The sequence below is a fragment of the Pseudophryne corroboree genome, unplaced genomic scaffold (assembly GCF_028390025.1).
Source record: "Pseudophryne corroboree isolate aPseCor3 unplaced genomic scaffold, aPseCor3.hap2 scaffold_129, whole genome shotgun sequence".
In the NCBI taxonomy this organism is placed as follows: Eukaryota; Metazoa; Chordata; class Amphibia; order Anura; family Myobatrachidae; genus Pseudophryne; species Pseudophryne corroboree.
The window spans coordinates 301,658-311,764 of NW_026967915.1; the positions used below are offsets into that span (position 1 = coordinate 301,658).

Consider the following 10,107-nt stretch of genomic DNA (forward strand, 5'->3'; position numbering starts at 1 on the left):
CAATTATTTATTATTGAGAAAAAGTGAAGCTGTTTACTGTGTTCTTTGCATTACCAAGTCCAGCAAGAAATGTGCTGGTACTATCCAGAGCTGTCAGTATGGATTATCATGCTCTATTGCAAAAAAACTATTTGATGCAACTGCTTTACCAACAGTGTGTTAATCTTTTCAATTGCTGTTTTGTTGGCTGACTGAAGGAAGATATGCAGTGCATTTGAACCAAAGCAGATGTGTGCTGACAACTTAAATTCACAATCATATTTGTGTTTTTTCTTTCTTTCTTTCTTTCTTTCTTTCTTTCTTTCTTTCTTTCTTTCTTTCTTTCTTTCTTTCTTTCTTTCTTTCTTTCATCCTTTGTAATATCATATTAAATATTAAGGTAGAAGATTATAATCAATGACTAATGTCATAAGAAAAAGGAAAAAAACTGTAAACAAAACTGCTTCAGGTGAGACTTGAATTCACAACCTTGACATTGCTCAACAGATACTGTCTTATAAGTACCACGCGCTGTCCAATTGCACCACTGGAGCACTGTGCAGCATAAAACAGTTATGCTAGATGTGGATTTTATTCAATACAATCAGTACAGTCATAAGAATTTAAAAAGAAAATCATTTTTGGTGATGAATGATGAGCAACAAAGGATCATGCATGCCAGATGGCACTTGAATAAGCTTTCCACAGTGATAGAAAAGTAAACAAAAAAAACACAACAATGTTATAATAAATGTCATTTTTAGCTTCTGTGGTCATGTTTTTGCAATCTAAACACTACAAGACTGTTGTACAGTTGAAGCATGGATAAAGTATCAACTCTAGTGACGACACAGCTGCTTTAATGAGTTCCACCCCAGATGGGACTTGAACCCACAATCCCTGGCTTAAGAGGCCAGTGCCTTATCCATTAGGCCACTGGGGCTTACTGACTTTCTCATTCAAGACTGATAGGTTTTTAATAGTCAATTATTTATTATTGAGAAAAAGTGAAGCTGTTTACTGTGTTCTTTGCATTACCAAGTCCAGCAAGAAATGTGCTGGTACTATCCAGAGCTGTCAGTATGGATTATCATGCTCTATTGCAAAAAAACTATTTGATGCAACTGCTTTACCAACAGTGTGTTAATCTTTTCAATTGCTGTTTTGTTGGCTGACTGAAGGAAGATATGCAGTGCATTTGAACCAAAGCAGATGTGTGCTGACAACTTAAATTCACAATCATGTTTGTGTTTTTTCTTTCTTTCTTTCTTTCTTTCTTTCTTTCTTTCTTTCTTTCTTTCTTTCTTCCATCCTTTGTAATATCATATTAAATATTAAGGTAGAAGATTATAATCAATGACTAATGACATAAGAAAAAGGAAAAAAACTGTAAACAAAACTGCTTCAGGTGAGACTTGAATTCACAACCTTGACATTGCTCAACAGATACTGTCTTATAAGTACCACGCGCTGTCCAATTGCACCACTGGAGCACTTTGCAGCATAAAACAGTTATGCTAGATGTGGATTTTATTCAATACAATCAGTACAGTCATAAGAATTTAAAAAGAAAATCATTTTTGGTGATGAATGATGAGCAACAAAGGATCATGCATGCCAGATGGCACTTGAATAAGCTTTCCACAGTGATAGAAAAGTAAACAAAAAAACCACAACAATGTTATAATAAATGTTATTTTTAGCTTCTGTGGTCATGTTTTTGCAATCTAAACACTACAAGACTGTTGTACAGTTGAAGCAAGGATAAAATATCAACTCTAGTGACGACACAGCTGCTTTAATGAGTTCCACCCCAGCTGGGACTTGAACCCACAATCCCTGGCTTAGGAGGCCAGTGCCTTATCCATTAGGCCACTGGGGCTTACTGACTTTCTCATTCAAGACTGATAGGTTTTTAATAGTCAATTATTTATTTTTGAGAAAAAGTGAAGCTGTTTACTGTGTTCTTTGCATTACCAAGTCCAGCAAGAAATGTGCTGGTACTATCCAGAGCTGTCAGTATGGATTATCATGCTATATTGCAAAAAATCTATTTGATGCAACTGCTTTACCAACAGTGTGTTAATCTTTTCAATTGCTGTTTTGTTGGCTGACTGAAGGAAGATATGCAGTGCATTTGAACCAAAGCAGATGTGTGCTGACAACTTAAATTCACAATCATATTTGTGTTCTTTCTTTCTATCTTTCTTTCTTTCTTTCTTTCTTTCTTTCTTTCTTTCTTTCTTTCTTTCTTTCTTTCTTTCTTCCATCCTTTGTAATATCATATTAAATATTAAGGTAGAAGATTATATTCAATGACTAATGACATAAGAAAAAGGAAAAAAACTGTAAACAAAACTGCTTCAGGTGAGACTTGAATTCACAACCTTGACATTGCTCAACAGATACTGTCTTATAAGTACCACACGCTGTCCAATTGCACCACTGGAGCACTGTGCAGCATAAAACAGTTATGCTAGATGTGGATTTTATTCAATACAATCAGTACAGTCATAAGAATTTAAAAAGAAAATCATTTTTGGTGATGAATGATGAGCAACAAAGGATCATGCATGCCAGATGGCACTTGAATAAGCTTTTCACAGTGATAGAAAAGTAAACAAAAAAACCACAACAATGTTATAATAAATGTCATTTTTAGCTTCTGTGGTCATGTTTTTGCAATCTAAACACTACAAGACTGTTGTACAGTTGAAGCAAGGATAAAGTATAAACTCTAGTGACGACACAGCTGCTTTAATGAGTTCCACCCCAGATGGGACTTGAACCCACAATCCCTGGATTAGGAGACCAGTGCCTTATCCATTAGGCCACTGGGGTTTAGTGATTTTCTCATTCAAGACTGATAGGTTTTTAATAGTCAATTATTTATTTTTGAGAAAAAGTGAAGCTGTTTACTGTGTTCTTTGCATTACCAAGTCCAGCAAGAAATGTGCTGGTACTATCCAGAGCTGTCAGTATGGATTAGCATGCTCTATTGCAAAAAAACTATTTGATGCAACTGCTTTACCAACAGTGTGTTAATCTTTTCAATTGCTGTTTTGTTGGCTGACTGAAGGAAGATATGCAGTGCATTTGAACCAAAGCAGATGTGTGCTGACAACTTAAATTCACAATCATGTTTGTGTTTTTTCTTTCTTTCTTTCTTTCTTTTTTTCTTTCTTTCTTTCTTTCTTTCTTTCTTTCTTTCTTTCTTTCTTTCTTTCTTTCTTTCTTTCTTTCTTTCTTTCTTTCTTCCATCCTTTGTAATATCATATTAAATATTAAGGTAGAAGATTATAATCAATGACTAATGACATAAGAAAAAGGAAAAAAACTGTAAACAAAACTGCTTCAGGTGAGACTTGAATTCACAACCTTGACATTGCTCAACAGATACTGTCTTATAAGTACCACGCGCTGTCCAATTGCACCACTGGAGCACTTTGCAGCATAAAACAGTTATGCTAGATGTGGATTTTATTCAATACAATCAGTACAGTCATAAGAATTTAAAAAGAAAATCATTTTTGGTGATGAATGATGAGCAACAAAGGATCATGCATGCCAGATGGCACTTGAATAAGCTTTCCACAGTGATAGAAAAGTAAACAAAAAAACCACAACAATGTTATAATAAATGTCATTTTTAGCTTCTGTGGTCATGTTTTTGCAATCTAAACACTACAAGACTGTTGTAGCAAGGATAAAGTATCAACTCTAGTGACGACACAGCTGCTTTAATGAGTTCCACCCCAGATGGGACTTGAACCCACAATCCCTGGCTTAGGAGGACAGTGATTTATCCATTAGGCCACTGGGGCTTACTGACTTTCTAATTCAAGACTGATAGGTTTTTAATAGTCAATTATTTATTTTTGAGAAAAAGTGAAGCTGTTTACTGTGTTCTTTGCATTACCAAGTCCAGCAAGAAATGTGCTGGTACTATCCAGAGCTGTCAGTATGGATTATCATGCTATATTGCAAAAAATCTATTTGATGCAACTGCTTTACCAACAGTGTGTTAAGCTTTTCAATTGCTGTTTTGTTGGCTGACTGAAGGAAGATATGCAGTGCATTTGAACCAAAGCAGATGTGTGCTGACAACTTAAATTCACAATCATATTTGTGTTCTTTCTTTCTTTCTTTCTTTCTTTCTTTCTTTCTTTCTTTCTTTCTTTCTTTCTTTCTTTCTTTCTTTCTTTCTTTCTTTCTTTCTTTCTTTCTCTCTTTCTTTCTTTCTTTCTTCCATCCTTTGTAATATCATATTAAATATTAAGGTAGAAGATTATAATCAATGACTAATGACATAAGAAAAAGGAAAAAAACTGTAAACAAAACTGCTTCAGGTGAGACTTGAATTCACAACCTTGACATTGCTCAACTGATACTGTCTTATAAGTACCACGCGCTGTCCAATTGCACCACTGGAGCACTGTGCAGCATAAAACAGTTATGCTAGATGTGGATTTTATTCAATACAATCAGTACAGTCATAAGAATTTAAAAAGAAAATCATTTTTGGTGATGAATGATGAGCAACAAAGGATCATGCATGCCAGATGGCACTTGAATAAGCTTTCCACAGTGATAGAAAAGTAAACAAAAAAAACACAACAATGTTATAATAAATGTCATTTTTAGCTTCTGTGGTCATGTTTTTGCAATCTAAACACTACAAGACTGTTGTACAGTTGAAGCAAGGATAAAATATCAACTCTAGTGACGACACAGCTGCTTTAATGAGTTCCACACCAGATGGGACTTGAACCCACAATCCCTGGTTTAGGAAGCCAGTGCCTTATCCATTAGGCCACTGGGGATTACTGACTTTCTCATTCAAGACTGATAGGTTTTTAATAGTCAATTATTTTTTTTTGAGAAAAAGTGAAGCTGTTTACTGTGTTCTTTGCATTACCAAGTCCAGCAAGAAATGTGCTGGTACTATCCAGAGCTGTCAGTATGGATTATCATGCTATATTGCAAAAAATCTATTTGATGCAACTGCTTTACCGACAGTGTGTTAATCTTTTCAATTGCTGTTTTGTTGGCTCACTGAAGGAAGATATGCAGTGCATTTGAACCAAAGCAGATGTGTGCTGACAACTTAAATTCACAATCATATTTGTGTTTTTTCTTTCTTTCTTTCTTTCTTTCTTTCTTTCTTTCTTTCTTTCTTTCTTTCTTTCTTTCTTTCTTTCTTTCTTTCATCCTTTGTAATATCATATTAAATATTAAGGTAGAAGATTATAATCAATGACTAATGACATAAGAAAAAGGAAAAAAACTGTAAACAAAACTGCTTCAGGTGAGACTTGAATTCACAACCTTGACATTGCTCAACAGAGACTGTCTTATAAGTACCACACGCTGTCCAATTGCACCACTGGAGCACTGTGCAGCATAAAACAGTTATGCTAGATGTGGATTTTATTCAATACAATCAGTACAGTCATAAGAATTTAAAAAGAAAATCATTTTTGGAGATGAATGATGAGCAACAAAGGATCATGCATGCCAGATGGCACTTGAATAAGCTTTTCACAGTGATAGAAAAGTAAACAAAAAAACCACAACAATGTTATAATTTATGTCATTTTTAGCTTCTGTGGTCATGTTTTTGCAATCTAAACACTACAAGACTGTTGTAGCAAGGATAAAGTATCAACTCTAGTGATGACACAGCTGCTTTAATGAGTTCCACCCCAGATGGGACTTGAACCCACAATCCCTGGCTTAAGAGGCCAGTGCCTTATCCATTAGGCCACTGGGGCTTACTGACTTTCTCATTCAAGACTGATAGGTTTTTAATAGTCAATTATTTATTATTGAGAAAAAGTGAAGCTGTTTACTGTGTTCTTTGCATTACCAAGTCCAGCAAGAAATGTGCTGGTACTATCCAGAGCTGTCAGTATGGATTATCATGCTCTATTGCAAAAAAAACTATTTGATGCAACTGCTTTACCAACAGTGTGTTAATCTTTTCAATTGCTGTTTTGTTGGCTGACTGAAGGAAGATATGCAGTGCATTTGAACCAAAGCAGATGTGTGCTGACAACTTAAATTCACAATCATGTTTGTGTTTTTTCTTTCTTTCTTTCTTTCTTTCTTTCTTTCTTTCTTTCTTTCTTTTTTTCTTTCTTTCTTTCTTTCTTTCTTTCTTCCATCCTTTGTAATATCATATTAAATATTAAGGTAGAAGATTATAATCAATGACTAATGACATAAGAAAAAGGAAAAAAACTGTAAACAAAACTGCTTCAGGTGAGACTTGAATTCACAACCTTGACATTGCTCAACAGATACTGTCTTATAAGTACCACGCGCTGTCCAATTGCACCACTGGAGCACTTTGCAGCATAAAACAGTTATGCTAGATGTGGATTTTATTCAATACAATCAGTACAGTCATAAGAATTTAAAAAGAAAATCATTTTTGGTGATGAATGATGAGCAACAAAGGATCATGCATGCCAGATGGCACTTGAATAAGCTTTCCACAGTGATAGAAAAGTAAACAAAAAAACAACAACAATGTTATAATAAATGTCATTTTTAGCTTCTGTGGTCATGTTTTTGCAATCTAAACACTACAAGACTGTTGTACAGTTGAAGCAAGGATAAAGTATCAACTCTAGTGACGACACAGCTGCTTTAATGATTTCCACCGCAGATGGGACTTGAACCCACAATCCCTGGCTTAGGAGGCCAGTGATTTATCCATTAGGCCACTGGGGCTTACTGACTTTCTAATTCAAGACTGATAGGTTTTTAATAGTCAATTATTTATTTTTGAGAAAAAGTGAAGCTGTTTACTGTGTTCTTTGCATTACCAAGTCCAGCAAGAAATGTGCTGGTACTATCCAGAGCTGTCAGTATGGATTATCATGCTCTATTGCAAAAAAACTATTTGATGCAACTGCTTTACCAACAGTGTGTTAAGCTTTTCAATTGCTGTTTTGTTGGCTGACTGAAGGAAGATATGCAGTGCATTTGAACCAAAGCAGATGTGTGCTGACAACTTAAATTCACAATCATATTTGTGTTCTTTCTTTCTTTCTTTCTTTCTTTCTTTCTTTCTTTCTTTCTTTCTTCCATCCTTTGTAATATCATATTAAATATTAAGGTAGAAGATTATAATCAATGACTAATGACATAAGAAAAAGGAAAAAAACTGTAAACAAAACTGCTTCAGGTGAGACTTGAATTCACAACCTTGACATTGCTCAACAGATACTGTCTTATAAGTACCACGCGCTGTCCAATTGCACCACTGGAGCACTGTGCAGCATAAAACAGTTATGCTAGATGTGGATTTTATTCAATACAATCAGTACAGTCATAAGAATTTAAAAAGAAAATCATTTTTGGTGATGAATGATGAGCAACAAAGGATCATGCATGCCAGATGGCACTTGAATAAGCTTTCCACAGTGATAGAAAAGTAAACAAAAAAAACACAACAATGTTATAATAAATGTCATTTTTAGCTTCTGTGGTCATGTTTTTGCAATCTAAACACTACAAGACTGTTGTACAGTTGAAGCATGGATAAAGTATCAACTCTAGTGACGACACAGCTGCTTTAATGAGTTCCACCCCAGATGGGACTTGAACCCACAATCCCTGGCTTAAGAGGCCAGTGCCTTATCCATTAGGCCACTGGGGCTTACTGACTTTCTCATTCAAGACTGATAGGTTTTTAATAGTCAATAATTTATTATTGAGAAAAAGTGAAGCTGTTTACTGTGTTCTTTGCATTACCAAGTCCAGCAAGAAATGTGCTGGTACTATCCAGAGCTGTCAGTATGGATTATCATGCTCTATTGCAAAAAAACTATTTGATGCAACTGCTTTACCAACAGTGTGTTAATCTTTTCAATTGCTGTTTTGTTGGCTGACTGAAGGAAGATATGCAGTGCATTTGAACCAAAGTAGATGTGTGCTGACAACTTAAATTCACAATCATGTTTGTGTTTTTTCTTTCTTTCTTTCTTTCTTTCTTTCTTTCTTTCTTTCTTTCTTTCTTTCTTTCTTTCTTTCTTTCTTTCTTTCTTTCTTTCTTCCATCCTTTGTAATATCATATTAAATATTAAGGTAGAAGATTATAATCAATGACTAATGACATAAGAAAAAGGAAAAAAACTGTAAACAAAACTGCTTCAGGTGAGACTTGAATTCACAACCTTGACATTGCTCAACAGATACTGTCTTATAAGTACCACGCGCTATCCAATTGCACCACTGGAGCACTTTGCAGCATAAAACAGTTATTCTAGATGTGGATTTTATTCAATACAATCAGTACAGTCATAAGAATTTAAAAAGAAAATCATTTTTGGTGATGAATGATGAGCAACAAAGGATCATGCATGCCAGATGGCACTTGAATAAGCTTTCCACAGTGATAGAAAAGTAAACAAAAAAACCACAACAATGTTATAATAAATGTTATTTTTAGCTTCTGTGGTCATGTTTTTGCAATCTAAACACTACAAGACTGTTGTACAGTTGAAGCAAGGATAAAATATCAACTCTAGTGACGACACAGCTGCTTTAATGAGTTCCACCCCAGCTGGGACTTGAACCCACAATCCCTGGCTTAGGAGGCCAGTGCCTTATCCATTAGGCCACTGGGGCTTACTGACTTTCTCATTCAAGACTGATAGGTTTTTAATAGTCAATTATTTATTTTTGAGAAAAAGTGAAGCTGTTTACTGTGTTCTTTGCATTACCAAGTCCAGCAAGAAATGTGCTGGTACTATCCAGAGCTGTCAGTATGGATTATCATGCTATATTGCAAAAAATCTATTTGATGCAACTGCTTTACCAACAGTGTGTTAATCTTTTCAATTGCTGTTTTGTTGGCTGACTGAAGGAAGATATGCAGTGCATTTGAACCAAAGCAGATGTGTGCTGACAACTTAAATTCACAATCATATTTGCGTTCTTTCTTTCTATCTTTCTTTCTTTCTTTCTTTCTTTCTTTCTTTATTTCTTTCTTTCTTCCATCCTTTGTAATATCATATTAAATATTAAGGTAGAAGATTATATTCAATGACTAATGACATAAGAAAAAGGAAAAAAACTGTAAACAAAACTGCTTCAGGTGAGACTTGAATTCACAACCTTGACATTGCTCAACAGATACTGTCTTATAAGTACCACACGCTGTCCAATTGCACCACTGGAGCACTGTGCAGCATAAAACAGTTATGCTAGATGTGGATTTTATTCAATACAATCAGTACAGTCATAAGAATTTAAAAAGAAAATCATTTTTGGTGATGAATGATGAGCAACAAAGGATCATGCATGCCAGATGGCACTTGAATAAGCTTTTCACAGTGATAGAAAAGTAAACAAAAAAACCACAACAATGTTATAATAAATGTCATTTTTAGCTTCTGTGGTCATGTTTTTGCAATCTAAACACTACAAGACTGTTGTACAGTTGAAGCAAGGATAAAGTATAAACTCTAGTGACGACACAGCTGCTTTAATGAGCTCCACCCCAGATGGGACTTGAACCCACAATCCCTAGCTTAGGAGGCCAGTGCCTTATCCATTTGGCCACTGGGGCTTACTGACTTTCTCATTCAAGACTGATAGGTTTTTAATAGTCAATTATTTATTTTTGAGAAAAAGTGAAGCTGTTTACTGTGTTCTTTGCATTACCAAGTCCAGCAAGAAATGTGCTGGTACTATCCAGAGCTGTCAGTATGGATTATCATGCTCTATTGCAAAAAAACTATTTGATGCAACTGCTTTACCAACAGTGTGTTAATCTTTTCAATTGCTGTTTTGTTGGCTGACTGAAGGAAGATATGCAGTGCATTTGAACCAAAGCAGATGTGTGCTGACAACTTAAATTCACAATCATGTTTGTGTTTTTTCTTTCTTTCTTTCTTTCTTTCTTTCTTTCTTTCTTTCTTTCTTTCTTTCTTTCTTTCTTTCTTTCTTTCTTTCTTTCTTTCTTTCTTTCTTTCTTTCTTCCATCCTTTGTAATATCATATTAAATATTAAGGTAGAAGATTATAATCAATGAATAATGACATAAGAAAAAGGAAAAAAACTGTAAACAAAACTGCTTCAGGTGAGACTTGAATTCACAACCTTGACATTGCT

The 10,107-nt window shown here is 34.8% G+C and overlaps 4 non-coding genes across 4 annotated transcripts; all 4 read right to left on the minus strand.

Annotated features, from left to right (window-relative positions):
- Positions 1-1,788: 1,788 nt before the first annotated feature.
- On the minus strand, positions 1,789-1,861 carry TRNAR-CCU (transfer RNA arginine (anticodon CCU)). Its single transcript has one exon. It is a non-coding gene; the product is annotated as a tRNA-Arg (tRNA).
- An 886-nt stretch (positions 1,862-2,747) lies between these two features.
- TRNAR-CCU (transfer RNA arginine (anticodon CCU)) lies at positions 2,748-2,820 on the minus strand. The gene has a single exon. It is a non-coding gene; the product is annotated as a tRNA-Arg (tRNA).
- Positions 2,821-8,546: 5,726 nt separating this feature from the next.
- TRNAR-CCU (transfer RNA arginine (anticodon CCU)) lies at positions 8,547-8,619 on the minus strand. Its single transcript has one exon. It is a non-coding gene; the product is annotated as a tRNA-Arg (tRNA).
- Positions 8,620-9,489: 870 nt separating this feature from the next.
- TRNAR-CCU (transfer RNA arginine (anticodon CCU)) lies at positions 9,490-9,562 on the minus strand. The gene has a single exon. It is a non-coding gene; the product is annotated as a tRNA-Arg (tRNA).
- Positions 9,563-10,107: the final 545 nt, after the last annotated feature.